At 36.4% G+C, this 15,874-nt stretch overlaps 1 protein-coding gene across 2 annotated transcripts in view; it reads left to right on the top strand.

Annotated features, from left to right (window-relative positions):
* Positions 1-15,874, top strand: part of Pde6 (phosphodiesterase 6) — a 67,169-nt gene that overhangs the window by 33,678 nt on the left and 17,617 nt on the right. The window lies entirely within an intron of this gene.

The following is a 15,874-nucleotide window of genomic DNA, read 5'->3' as shown; positions in this document are numbered from 1 at the left end:
TTTTAAATGCGAAACTTTTATAACTAATAGTGCATTTGAAATTACTCTTGTTAGTTCTGTTCGCCATATATAAATTTAAAAATTAGAATTCGTGTGTGTTGTGCGCAGTATTTGCGTACTGCAACTTGCTTTGAAATTGAATTTCCTCGCGCTTTGCTGGGCAAATATATCAAGTTGATGTTTTTTCAACGATTTGGTTTAGTTTTGTGATCACTGATTGAAAGTTCCCTTACTTACGCATGCACAACACTTTCAATGTCTATTGTATTGAATATATTACACATACGCACGGGTGGACATTGCAAGTGAATTTCAATTAAAAACATGGATTTGACAGTTACTTCCCTTCCAGCAGCTTAGCAATTTATGCAGAAAATCACTTTGTGGATTTATAATTTGTCAACGTGAAAATGCTAGTGTCTTCGTTGTAATGATCCTTAGAAGCTGGTGACCTTGAGCGAATATTCCCATGTGGACAGAATTAACAATCTATTGCAGTTGTTCAAGCATTAAACCAAAGTGTGTTGCGGTATTCAAATTTATTCAAATTTATTGGGTTAGGTAATGTTGGCCTTTTCTGTTTTTATTTTGTAACTAGCCAACTGTGCTGCGCCTGCGGTTCCTGTTTCTATTTCTTTGGTTCCTGTTATTTGCCATCAGTGCGGCCCTCCTTCTTTGGGCAGCTTGCCGCCTAGCTCGATTCCTCCTTCTTGCGTTCCTCCGGCGCTGCTGACGCCTCATCCGCCTAATTCGGTTTCTCAGCCGGTTCGCTCTGGCCTGAGCCGCAGCCAATTGCGCAGCCGTCTGCGTGTCAGTTGATGAGCCTGATCCCGTAGATCTTGAGGGAGAACCTCCACTGCTAGGCGTTGTTGTCGCAGTGCTGCCAGTTGGTGCCGGTGTAGTTTCTGGGATGGCCGGTGTGGCTGGTGAGGCTGGTGTGGCTGGTGGGGCTGGTGTGGCTGGTGTGGGAGGCGTCGTCGGGATTGTGGCTGGACAGCTAGGGTCCGTTTGATTCTCAGTAAGTGCGCACTCATCAGCAGTTCAGGTTCCTGGCCGAAGATCACCGTTTGGACTCTCATTTCGCTGCCAACGGGGTGGTTTGAATGTCTTACTTTGGCCCCGGCAGCCCATTTTATAGCGATTTTGAATCTATAAATTGTATTGTTAGTGTATTGAAGCAGCTGTAATAACAGATGGCACATCCAAATCATGTTTAACATATTAGTTTTTGTGTCTTGTTTGTGATAGATCGGGCAATTGCATTGCAATTTCCAATATTTTAATATTAAAAGTATTTTATTATTTAATATTTAATTAGCTGTTTCTAACAACTTTTTGGTTCATTCTAACACGCGCAGCCAAATATACAAAGAATGCAAAATCTTCTCCGAAACATTCAATTGTTCTTAAGCCCAATTATTTAGACAACTTATTGGAAAGTCGCAAGAATAACAATGATACTGAAACCTGGAAAACCTGAAAGAAATACCGACTCATATCGACCTATAAGCCTTTTACCCTCCATCTCCAAAGTCTTCGAAAGACTTATTGCTCCGCGGCTACTTGATCACTTAAACCAACATAAAACGATTCCCGAACATCAATTTGGGTTCCGCGCTGGTCATAGCACAATAGAACAAGTGCATCGGGTAACTGATCACATTCTTCAAGCGTTTGATAAAGGCGAATATTGCAACGGAGTATTTCTGGATATACAACAGGCATTCGACCGTGTTTGGCATCCAGGATTACTAGCCAAAATTAAGCAAGCCACCCCAGCTAATATGTTTAAACTACTAAAATCATTTATGGAAAATAGAAAGTTCCTGGTACAAGTCCAGGATAGTCAATCGCCAATCAACCCAATACTTGCTGGAGTCCCACAAGGCAGCGTTCTCGCTCCTATTCTATATACAATATTTTCAGCCGACATCCCACAAATTAATAATTCTGGCATGTTATTGGCTTCTTACGCCGATGATGTCTGTGTTTTAAACTCAAACACATCAGAAAGTGAAGCAACAACAGGTATTCAGCGATACCTCGATGAATTTGGTAATTGGGCCAAGAAGTGGAACATGGGAATTAACACCAGCAAATCGATTAATGTCTGTTTCACATTACGACGTAAACGAACTCCACCAGTTTCTCTCAACATGCAACCAATTCCACAAGCATCCTCGGCCAGATATCTGGGCATCACCCTCGACCAACGACTTACTTATCGAGAACATTTTGAAAAAGCTGCGACAATCTGTTATCTGAAGAGAGACAAACTTCACTGGATGTTGAACCGAAGAAGTAAGCTTCCATTACGGTGCAAAACTCAAATCTACCAGCAAATCATTGCGCCAACTTGGAGATATGGCATCCAGATTTGGGGCACAGCTGCCAAATCAAACAGAAGACGTTTCCAGATAATCCAAAATAAAGCTTTACGCCTAATAACTGGCTGCAGCTGGTATGTCAGTAATCTGACCCTTCACAGAGATCTGAATATTACGCTAATAGAAGATCAGATCTCTTTCTACTCCAGTCGCTATAACGAAAGACTGATAAACCACCAAAACAGATCTGCACAAGCCCTTGTCGGATCTATTCCTATAAATAGACTGAAGAAAAGACACTTCGGTCTTCTACAAAACAATTAAAAACAATTCTTAAGAAGACAGCTTAGCCTTAACCTTATGTAGAGCAGGAGAAAATAAACTAAGAAACAAACATTGTTAAATGCAAATTTTGAAGCATGTACATGTTTAAAAAACTCATATTATCTGTTAATATAATAAAGATTTTCATAATAAAAAAAAAAAAAAAAAAAAAAAAATTCTAACACGCGCAGCCAAATATACAAAGAACGCAAAATCTTCTCCGAAACATTCAATTGTTCTTAAGCCCAATTATTTAGACAACTTATTGGAAATATAAACATTGTATTTATTATTAAATTTACTTTCAATTGGTTCTTTCTTCCATAATTTAATTCGCTAAACCCAAAAAAATCGTACTTGATTTTAATCTAATTGTTTACATATATGTGGTGTGCTTATACCCTGTGCACACTATAAAAATTGGTATGTAGGCTTAGGTAAAGTATACCCACTTATGGATAAGTCCACCATTCCTCCCAAAATCATCTTTAAGGCTAGAGCCAAGCTATTTATTACATATATTGATATCATATTCAACAAACATAGAAGTTATACAAAAAAAATTTAGAATTCTTAGAGGGCTATATTTTATGATTTAAAGAATTCAATGCTTCAATCAAAGTATTAAATTATCTGTGGTCTGCGGGATTGAAGAATTGGTCAAAATTTATTCAAGTTTTTCGTTATTCCTTTTAATGTATTGCCAGTCTTTGTCTGAATTTAAAGATAAGGCTTATCATATGTTAGAATTTGAGGAGTCCGAATGCGGAGGAGATTGCGGAGGTTTCACCCAATCGATCTCTCAGATCAGTTTATATAAACTACCTTCCCTTGTAAATTTTCATTTTAGACTTAACAGTAGAATAAGTTTATGGTATATATTCATATAAATTTAATTTAAGTTGTTCCCATAATAACAGTAAAACTGAAATAAAGCAAACAAAATGTAAAACAAAACATCTTTTCTAGAGTAGAAAAGCTGATAACTAAAAAACTAGTAAAAAAATGTTCTCGCGTTCAACCAGAAGCAATTTTTCGAGGCATAATTTCAGGCGTGACACTTGTTAGATATGGGCATGCCCTAATGCAAGCATTTAGATTATTCTCAGCTGAAAGAAGATTTTAGATCAGGTTAAACTTAATAGTAGAGAAATATTTAAGGTTTGTGTAGATAAATTAAAATGCCCTAACTTATGCTTTAGTTAAGATAAACCAAATTATCTAACTGTGAGAGATACAATTTGATAACCATTATCAGCTAGTTCGATGCAAATATTTATATTTAGTGATAAAATAATGATAAACTATTTCTTATTAATATAAAAAAAATTAGCGTTGCCCGGTTGATAAATGTGTCAATTGATTTCAAAAAAGAGAAACAACAATTCTGGATAAAACTTATGACTGGCCGGTTCTCGATTCTTCAATCGACATAGAACAACGAACATTCAACCGACAATCGAATATGGAATAATTTTTCATTATTTGATAAAATTGCATTTGGATTTCTGTTAAAATGATTTTGATTAGTTCCGTGTGTAGTAATGAAACATTGCGGCAAACAGCATGCAGCCAAATCGCTCTTTGTTTACCATGATATATGTACCCAATCGACTTGACGTAGTTCTAGAATTCAACAATAATGTCAGCCCCAATAGCCTTAGGAAATTTCGGTAAATATTGCTTTTTCCTCAGATTATTTGTAACAACATTTTGCCTTTTGACTGTACATTGCCCAAAAACTCAAGGTTCCTGGATCAAATTCTTAGACTCCACCGCATGCAATATCGGGCCAACAGCTTTATCCGGATTTTTGACTGTGACTGAGATGATTAAAACGATTTCACTGGCTCTGATTTTGTCAACGAATCAAACCAAAATGTGCGTATAGGGCAGACGGCAGTTTTTCGACAAGCTAATGGGGAAAGCGCGTTTCAGAGATTGTATCAAAAGCAAACGAGAAATCGCCGGTTCAAAAAGAGCAGCAGTTAAACATTTTAAATTTAAAAAAAAAATTGAAGGAATAATAATTTATAAAAAACGTATAAATGGAAAATCAATGGCAATTAGTAATAAAATTTAATATTTTTACTTTGCTTTAAGAGTTTCATCAAATACAATGAGCATAGCGACATAACTCCGCCCACATATCTCCGTTCAGTACGTAATGCCTGCAAAATTATCTCGTTTCTTTGCGAAATCATTTCTTTTTGAAACGACATAATTCCAACGTTGATTATGTCTTTTTACAGCGACATAACTCCGTCGCTCTGCAAGCAACACACCTCCGCCCGGAGATATGACGTTCTTAAACGACAAAGCTCCGCCGTTGATCATCGCGAGATTATGCAGCTTTCAAGCCATATATTTCCGCCGATATTAATTTTCAAAACTTTGTCATTTTTAAGGCTGTTTTATGTGTAAGAGACAAGTGTTTTATTGGATATGCAATGTAAATATTTATTGAAAAAGTTTGGCTAGATCATCAACCTGGTTTCTTTAGTTGTTCCTGTTCTTAATCTTCTTCGCAACACTGATCGGCACATATATTTTGGTCCTCTTGGTTTTCTTGGATTTATTGGTTTTCGTGGATACCCTCCGAGCAGTTCTACACCTTGTCAACCTCAACCTAAGGCGCCTGTTCTGCCTACGTAGGGCAACAATACGCCTGCGAAGACGGCGAGTATTACTACTTCCGGTAGATGATGCTGAAGTTGAGCTGGATGCAGTAGTAGCGCTTGAGGAAGCAGCAGTAGTAGTGTCAGATGTCGCACTGGCAGCAGTTGTTGTCGCTGTGCCAGAAGCTGTAGTCGTTGCCGCCACCGTAGTTGTATCCGCGACCGTGGTGGCACAGCTAGGATCAGATGCATTGGCAGTGTCTTCGCATTCGGTTGCAGTGCAGGCGCCGGCTGTTGCACATGCCGCATTGCTGCCTCTAAACAGGCAAATGGTTAAAACGGCACAGCCGAAGATCAACGTTTGGAATTTCATCTCGTTGCCAGAAAGAGAGTTGGATTTGAATGTAAAATTGTGGCTCCGTCTGCCCATTTTATAACGATTTTCAATTTCCGCATTTTAATGTTACAATTTTTATCAGCTGTGGCTTCAGAATAAACAAATAAATATCCCAAAGTATTTCGTATGCTTACATATATGATATGATTTTTCATATTGCCGAATTAAAGAGGGTATTCTCACTTTCTCACCAACTGCGTAACACTTGGATAGAATAATATTTAAAGTGAAAATTAATAGGAAATAATAAAACAAATTGTATGTAAACTCAGAGTTTTGCTCTGCCTGATACATTTTCATTCAAGTTAGATTAGTAGCAAGGGCATTAAGCCAACGGCTTACGATAAATGTAGCTCTTTTTTTTCTAATAACATTTGAACAGCTGCTTTAAGAGTCTCCTGGTAGGGTGTGCTAGAGACCCCTGAACCTAGCGTCGATCTACCGTTACAAGCATTCGAACATTCTTCTGTACATATATACACAAAAACACTCAACAGTACACACACTAAAATACACACGTCGCTAACTGCGCACTTTACAGAGCGGGTCTGCTTCTTCTTTGCCCAGCCATAGGCTTTGGGCAATGTCCGATCTTTATTCAATTTGCAGGACAGCCTCTTCTGTGTGTATAGCAAGGAGTGAACCTTTCAAAATAAGCTAAATATTCGTATTCTGGGTATACCATACGAGAGTCTACCTCTTTTAATAATCGAGTTTCTTAAGAAAATATCAGAATGGAATGAATCGAGAACATATATGTACATATTCCACATTGATCGGCTCAACTCCTCGTCTTGTTCAAGAATATTTTTATTTTGTCAGGTCGGAGATGCTTCCTTTTGCCTGGTATATTAATTTGAACAAAAGCATTTACTCGTTTGTCAATGGGTTGAGGGTATTATAATGTTGGCATAACTAAGTCAATATGCGTCTCCAACTTAATGAACAACAAGCACATGTAGTTGTCAGACAACCAAATGTTTGTTTACGGAACAAACTTATTTGTATCTTTGTGTGTTGTACAAATCTTTAGACTATTGAAAATGTATTTATGTGGGTATTTGAGAAGAAAATTTATTTGATGTTTTTTGTATTTTTTTTACATTTTGTTTGCTTTATTTCAATTATACTGTTATTATGGGAACAGCTCAAATTAAATTTAAATGAATATTTACAATACAACTTATTCTACTGTTAAGTCTAACATTAAAAATTTACAAGGGTAGGGTGTTTATATAAACCGATCTGAGAAATCGATTGGATGAAATCTCCGCAATCTCCTCCGCATTCGGACTCCTCCAATTCTACGCCTCTTTAGAAGGCGCCTAGCCAGACGATTTGCATGGTTTCCCAGTCGCGTTATGTAGTCCCCGACTTTGGGTACTCCTAAGTCTTTTTCCAACTCGGAAGTCCCCATATACCAGGGGACACCAGACAGATAGCGGAGCGTTTTTGCTTGAAGTACCCTGTTTTTCGCATGGCGGGATTTTGCAGCAAATTAAAAGTCAAGCGCCAGTCTAAGTGCACCCCTAAGTATTTGTAGCAGTTATGGTGCGCCAATAATGACCGCGCAGGAAAACTTCCGGACATATATCTCTGCGGATATTTAAATGAATGCCAATATTCCAACGTTTAGCCCACTTTTCAAATTTGTGGAGGCATTGCTGCTAGACGTCAGTAGCTTCGTATACGCATTCATTTCTTGATAAGATGGCTGTGTCATCTGCTACCTGCTTTGCTTCGAGTTGATCACTGATGCTATATTATCATATTTTGCCAACAAATTAAATGTTAATAAATATAACATACTTATGTGTGAGTTTTATTATTATAGGTAATTCTCATGGTATTTTAAAGTTTGTTGCTACTAAAAAATAAAGATCTAATGCGTAGTTGAGGATTTGCTCGTGTTTGACCAAAGAGATTTTTCGAAGCATAATTTTGGGTGTGTCCCTCGTAAAATGAATGAATGCTTTAATACAATCATTAAGAATATTCAATTCTGGAATTAGGTGTTCCATTCGGTAAAACTTAATAGTTAAGATATAATTTTGTTTTATTGAAATAAATAAAGAATTGTGTGTATATCAATTGTTTAAGTAAGTTAGTAAAATAAATTAGTACAATCAAGTAAATGTGAGAGATCCAATTTAAATATATTATCAACTTAATGAATAAGTAATGAATATAATTATAAACTTATTTACGATGTATAAAAATACTAACAGACATTAGACGGCCTTGTCCGGATACTACAATTTTGGGATATTCATCCGCGAGTCGAAACAACATTTCCCAAAATTTTTATCTGAAATGAATTTTCACAAAGATCCTTGAAAATTGGTTTCAAAATTAGTAAAGTAAACCAAAAATTGCATAAAAATTGTTTTATCGCCAATTTTCCTCAAATGAAGGAGGAAGTTCCCAAAGTCTTTTTTATATAAAGTTAAAAATAAGCTTGAAGCCCATGCAATCTTTAACCTGCATTTCCATCCAGTAAGCGTGGATTTCCCAAAAGGTATAAAATCTGAATTAAATATAGGCAAATAGGACTTTGAAAGTAAGTTTGAATACGGTGCTTCCCCATTCAACCTTGGCCCGCATTTCCTATCCAAGGGGTGTGTATTCTACGAAAAGGGTGAAACACATATGAATTTTCAAAAAATCATTGAAAACAGTTTTGAAGCCTATCGGATGGTAAACAAAACACTTCAATATAACCGTTCAATTAACCAAATTTTTTTTGTTTTATGAGATAATTTACTTGGACCCGAAACTACACCTACCAAATCGTTGTTTCCCATATCCACCAGAAGGGTGGATTTCCCGAAAAAAAGATGTTTGATAATGAGTTTGAGGCCGATCGGAAGGTAACCAAAAAAGTTTAGTTTAACCATTTTCTTAGCACACACCTTCATCAGACAAGGTAACTGCAGTAAATATTTCAGTCTTCTACCTCTTACGGATTGTGATCACCAATCAGTCAGCCATTCAGTCAGTCAGTCAGTCAGTTAGTCGGTTTGTTATATGCTTTACTGTTTCTTTTATAATTTTAAGGTTCTGATTATTGATGATTGACGTTCAAACAAATAAAACACAATTGTGAAATGTAAATTGTATGCAATGTAAATATTTATTGAAAAAGTTTGGCTAGATCATCAACCTGGTTTCTTTAGTTGTTCCTGTTCCTGTTCTTAATCTTCTTCGCAACACTAATCGGCACTAATATTTTGGTCCTCTTGGTTTTCTTGGATTTATTGGTTTTCGTGGATACCCTCCGAGCAGTTCTACATCTTGTCAACCTCAACCTAAGGCGCCTGTTCTGCCTACGTAGGGCAACAATACGCCTGCGAAGACGGCGAGTATTACTACTTCCGGAAGATGATGCTGAAGTTGAGCTGGATGCAGTAGTAGCGCTTGAGGAAGCAGTAGTAGTAGTGTCAGATGTCGCACTGGCAGCAGTTGTTGTCGCTGTGCCAGAAGCTGTAGTCGTTGCCGCCACCGTAGTTGTATCCGCGACCGTGGTGGCACAGCTAGGATCAGATGCATTGGCAGTGTCTGCGCATTCGGTTGCAGTGCAGGCGCCGGCTGTTGCACATGCCGCATTGCTGCCTCTAAACAGGCAAATGGCCAAAACGGCACAGCCGAAGATCAACGTTTGGAATTTCATCTCGTTGCCAGAAAGAGAGTTGGATTTGAATGTAAAATTGTGGCTCCGTCTGCCCATTTTATAACGATTTTCAATTTCCGCATTTTAATGTTACAATTTTTTCAGCTGTGGCTTCAGAATAAACAAATAAATATCCCAAAGTATTTCGTATGCTTACATTTATGATATGATTTTTCAAATTGCCGAATTAAAGAGGGTATTCTCACTTTCTCACCAACTCCGTTACACTTGGATAGAATAATATTGAAAGTGAAATTTAATAAGAAATAAAATGATACATTTTCATTGAAATTAGATTAGTGCAAGGGCATTAAGCCAACGGCTTACGATAAGTTTTTTTTTTTAATAACATTTGAGCAGATGTTGTAAGAGTGTTCTGGTAGGGTGTGCCAGAGACCCCTGAACCTAGTGTTAAGCTACGTTTACAAGCATTCACGAGTACACACACTAAAATACACACGTCGCTAACTGCGCACTTGACAGAGCGGGTCTGCCACTAACTTTGGGCAATGTTTTCCTCAATATACAGCCTCACCTGCAGTCCGATCTTTATTCAATTAGCAGGACACCATCTTCTGTATGTATAGCAAAGAGTGAATTTTTAAAAATAAGATTTTTGAATTCTAGCGGAAATTAAAATATTAATAATCTCTGTATTATCAATGGTATTAAAATGTTGGCAGAACTGAGTAAATATATCCAACTTAATAAAGCAAATAAATTTGTAAAACAATTAATTTGCTTAACTTTGTGTATTGTACAAGTCATTCCACTGTTAAAAATATATTTTCTGTTCGTCTTTAGGGATATTAAAAGAGTATTTTTTATGTGTAATGTTACCTTTTTTAATTTGAGTTACATTTTGTACAATTGGACAGGACTTGGGCAACAGACAGGCAAACATTTTGGATTTGCAAATAAAAACAATTGCGGAAAATCATATTTAAATGTTGATGAATGGAACATATTTTATTTTGTTTTATTTTTATAGATCCGTCTAATGTTATTTAAAGCATTTTTTCAGCATTTGCTTTTTTTGTTTTTTTTTTATTTTATACTAGCGGGTATAACCCGGCCTTGCCCGTGGCACGTATGTTATAAAATCAAAAAAGCTTTGAAAATGATTTTGAAACTGATCGGACGGGAATCAAACAACTTTTATGCAAATCGGAAAACTTTTAAAATTCACCAAAAAAATCTTAAAAATTCATTTTCCACCGAAGGAGTTTAGATTTTGCGAGAAATGTGAAACACGTCTCTAATGATTTTTCTTATAGATCTTTGGAAATAAATTTGAACACAAAACGTCATCCACCAAATCTTCGACCCCCATTTGCACCAAGGAGGGATGGATTTTTCAAAAAGTGTGAATCACCCCTCAAATGAATTTGAACAAAGATCTTTGAAAATAAGTTTGGGGCCGATCGGATGGTAAACAAAAAGTTACATACAACCGTTTTCCGCCAATATACCACTGTTGCGGGTGGAATTTTCCAAATCGTCGAAATACGTATTCATTAAGTTCTTATTGAGAGCTTTGAAAATAAGTTTGAAGCAAATCGGACACAACTTAAAACTTCGCACAAAAAATCTTTAAATCGCATTCCCCACGAAGAAGTTTGAATTTTGCGAAAAGTGTGAAACACGTCTCAAATGATTTTTCCTATAGATCTCTGGAAATGAATTTGAGTGCGAAACGTCACCCACCAAATCTTTGACCTCCATTTCCACCAAGGAGGAATGGATTTTTCAAAAAGTGTGAAACTTCCCTTAAATGAATTTAAACATAGATCTTTAAATATGAATTTGGGGCCGATGGGATGGTAAACAAAAAACTTTCATACAACCGTTTTCCGCCAATTTACCACTGTTGCGGGTGGAATTTTCCAAATCGCTGAAATACGTACTTATTAAGTTCTTATGGAGAGCTTTAAAAATAAGTTTGAAGCAAATCGGACACAACTTAAAACGCCGCCCAAAAAATCTTTTAATCGCATTCTCCCCGAAGAAGTTTGAATTCTGCGAAAAGTGAGAAACACGTCTCAAATGATTTTTCATATAGATCACTGGAAATGAATTTGAGCGCGAAACGTCACCCACCAAATCTTTGACCTCCATTTCCACCAAGGAGGAATGGGTTTTCCGAAAAGTGCGAAACACCCCTCAAATGAATTTGAACAAAGATCTTTGAAAATAAGTTTGGGGCCGATCGGATGGTAAACAAAAAAGTTACATACAAACGTTTTTCGCGATTTTTCCACACTTGCGAGTGGAATTTCCCGAAACCCCGTCTTAACGTGCACCTACATCACATAAGGTAACTACAGTGAAATTTTCAGCTTCCTAGATCTTACGGTTTGGGCTGTGCGTTGATCACCAATCAGTCAGTCAGTCAGTCAGTCAGTCAGTCAGTCAGTCAGTCAGTCAGTCAGTCAGCCAGTCAGTCAGTCAGTCAGTCAGGACAAACAGTTTTATATATACAGATTTATTTGTTTGATTTTTAATTTCAATGTTATTTAGGGAGAGATCGATCGGATGAGACCTTCACAATCTCCTCCGCATTCGGACTCTTCCAATTCTATATCTCTTTAGAAGACGCCTTGCAAGACGATTGGGATGATTTCCAATTAGACTGTATGTTTATTACGTCCCCTTTTTCTTGGTAACAACTGAAATGATTCAGATACCACGCTTAGAGTATTACTTGAGTATTTTATGTTTAACCAACAAAAATGTTCACAGCATACCTTTGGGCGTTTATCTTGTAAATAAAATGAAAGCCTCAGTGCAAGCCTTAAGATTATTTAATGCTGCTATTCGATTTATTTTAAATGATATGATACATTTTAAATTATAAATATATATTACAAAAATTAAATAAACAAAATCATAATATAAAAAATATCTTGTGTATGCAATACATAATTGTTTTCATTATAACAGGAAAATTGAAATAAAGCTTAAGTAAATAAAAAAAAGATAAATAATTCATTATATTTATAAAATATTTGTGTATGTTTTATCATTTATACTCAATGTATATTAAAGTTGGAGAAAACATTTTCTGGCGTCGATTGCGTCAGAAAACTGTAGGCAGATACAAAATTAGCTCAACTACTGACAACATTTTAAGTATGCTATTTTCTTTAAAAATTAAAAATATAGAAATTCAAAAATTTTATATTGATGCTGTTTTTGATCCTGCCACCTGCTTGTTAGGCTTACGTTGTTTTTGATGCTTTTCATACAAACTTTGTCCACAATTTGCTTTCACTTGAAGTTCGATTTTGCCACAGCTTATCTTATAACTTTTCTACAATAATTTTCTTCAGTAGAAAGAGTGCTTCTCTTATAACAAAGCACGTTCTACATTGCCAGCTTTAACGAATGCATATTATACTATCTGGCATAGATCTGAAAAGGAGCTCAGCTGACAGAACAATAAAATTATAAATCCTTTTCTTAAACATTGTCTTTTATGAGCGGCGAAGTTTATATTAGCGCTGTGTCCAGTAGACATTTTGTAGGGTGTTGATCATTGATGATTGACATTTAACTAAATAATATACAAGTTTTTAGGGCATGCAATGTAAATATTTATTGAAATTATTTGGATTAGTGATCGTTCTGGTTTTCTTTAGTTGGCCCTTCTTATGGTCCTAATCTGCCTGGCAACACTAACCGGCACCAAGATTCTGTTCCTCTGGGTCCTATTGGTGTTCACATTTGTGTTCCCATTTGTGTTCCCATTTGTGTTCCTGTTTACAACCACTCGCCTTACCCTCCGAGCAGTTGTACATTTTGCCAACCTCAACCTAAGGCGTCTGTTCTGCCTACGTAGGGTAGCAATACGTCTGCGAAGACGGCGAGTATTACTACTTCCGGAAGATGATGCTGAAGTTGAGCTGGATGCAGTAGTAGCGCTTGAGGAAGCAGCAGTAGTAGTGTCAGATGTCGCACTGGCAGCAGTTGTTGTCGCTGCATCAGAAGCTGTCGTCGTTGCCGCCACCGTAGTTGTATCCGCGACCGTGGTGGCACAGCTAGGATCTGATGCATTGGCAGTGTCTTCGCATTCGGTTGCAGTGCAGGCGCCGGCTGTTGCACATGCCGCATTGCTGCCTCGAATCAGGCAAATGGCCAAAACGGCACAGCCGAAGATCAACGTTTGGAATTTCATCTCGTTGTCAGAAAGAGAGTTGGATTTGAATGTAAAATTGTGGCTCCGTCTGCCTATTTTATAGCGATTTATTTTGCATTTCTATTTACTCTTTTATTATCGAAATTTTTGCAGCTGTGTCAACAAATGAAACATGAAAATATTCACAAATAATTAAGTATGCTTAAATTTATGATAGCCAGCACTTCTGATTGTGGGATTATCAAATAGAATTGCCAAATATACATGAATACCTTTCCATAGGGTATTACCATTTTGTCACTGAGTGCTTAACACGCAGGGATTAAGAAAAATTTTGTTATTAAATACATATTTTATAATAATATTCGATGCAGTGTTATAAAAAGGAAATTACAGACATAATAAAATCAAATGAATATAAATTTGTTTACGCCAGCAACGCAGATTAATTTGCTTGAACAGATTTGTATTTAGCTTTTTTAGTAGCGAGAGCATTAAATCACCGGATTATAATAATTGAACATCTTCTTTTTCTATTAAATATTTGAATAGCTGTTTTATTAAAAACAAATTTTGGCACAGCAACACAAGCAAATCTAATTGTAAAACAACCATTTGCGTATTAACAATGTCAACTTTACTGTGCACATGTATATTGTTCAAATATTTCGCCCATTTCATTTTGAAAAAAGTCTTATTTACAATTATTTGCTATTAAATGACTTGTGAGTATTAAGTCATTCGATTTTATAGATTTTAAGAAAAACAAATTGCACAACCTCCACAAGGGAAACGTCAAACTTTTTTAGTTTTTTATACCCTGAACCCATTAAAAATGGGTAAACAGAGTATATTGTATTTGTGCAAATGTATGTAAGAGGCAGAAGGAAGCATCTCCGACCACATAAAGCATATATATTCTTGATCAGCATTAATAGCAGAGTCTGTCTGTCTGTCCGTCCGTCCGTCTGTCCCTATGTATGAACGCAAGGATATAACCTATAAGAGCTAAAGACTTGAAAGAAGACTTTAGCTGTAGGTCCTCCTAATACCCGCGCAGATCTAGTTTGTTTCCGATATTCGATAACTTGCCCCGTTTCCAAGTAATCGATAAAAATCGGTATCGAAATCTTGTTTATTGAGCAATTTCGGCAAATAATATGAGCTAGAGTCACCAAACTTGACATGTAGCTTCTAGAATATAATATATATATTAAGTATATTTCATTTTATACCTATCGCCACCTCCCCGCTACCACCGCAAAGCTATAAATCAAGTTAATTATCGAACTTGTATTGCCCATCAATTAAGGCCACAATTTATATGAAATTGAATTTTTGAGAATACACAAATATTCTTTATTCTATTCTACAATAAGATGTATTGTCGAAAATTTCATTAAGATCGGTTAAGAAACACAAACGTTATATCGCACGTGTTAGCAGCATAGCTGCTGCGCCAATTCCAAGAATTTCTGTATACATGTACACACACACACATTCATGCGCGTCTGCTTTGAATTCTATCAACAGCATTGCAATTGCGATTATATTGTTTTCTGTGCTGCTATTTGAATTCGTTTTTTTCTCAATAATACTTAATTGTTGGTGTGGCTATTGAGTAGAGACGGCGGAAAGTAGCGTGATGATCAGTTAGTTACGAGTTCGAACCATGCCGAGGAAATTATTTTCTTTTTTTTTTGCTTGTGTGGCTGTTGCGTAGAGGCGGCAGCAAGTAATGCGGTCAGTTGCGAGCTCAAACCCTGCCAAGGGAACTTTTTTTTTAAATATTATCTTTATTACTACTAAAGCAAACGACCGCGTAGTGCGATCTGCATTTGGTGTATATAAGAACAAGAGGGTTCAGGGTATCCTCTAGTCGGGAGCTCCCGACTAGAAGCTCTTACTTGTTAAATAATTAAAATGCTTAATTTTAAGAAGAAGAATATAACATACACATAGCTAGAACAGACGATTATGAATTTAATTTTATTCTGAAAAACTCTTCTGTTTTCGACGATTTCTGCACCAAACTCATAAGTTCAATCGACATAATTATATTTAACTTTCGGTGCTCCTAATATGTCCTCTATCATATATGCTTTTCAATTTGATTCTATATATTTATACTTATTATCTCTATATATAAAACTGTTTGTCCTGACTGACTGACTGATTAGTGATCAGCGAACAATCCAAACCGTAAGAGCTAGGAAGCTGAAATTTTCGCTGTAGTTACGTTATGTGATGAAGGTGCACGTTAAGACGGGGTTTCGGGAAATTCCACTACATGTGTGGAAAAATCGTGAGAAACGTTCGTATGAAACTTTTTTCCGATGGGTCTTTATCTCATTTTCACTAAACTTTGTTCAAATTCACATTTTTCAAAATCAAAGCTTC

The sequence above is a fragment of the Drosophila montana genome, unplaced genomic scaffold, assembly GCF_035044405.1.
Source record: "Drosophila montana isolate Dmon_TW-CO22-7 unplaced genomic scaffold, ASM3504440v1 contig_3733_1, whole genome shotgun sequence".
NCBI classification, from domain to species: Eukaryota; Metazoa; Arthropoda; class Insecta; order Diptera; family Drosophilidae; genus Drosophila; species Drosophila montana.
Note: the sequence above shows the minus strand (reverse complement) of the source record. Positions and strands in the feature narration are given on the sequence as shown.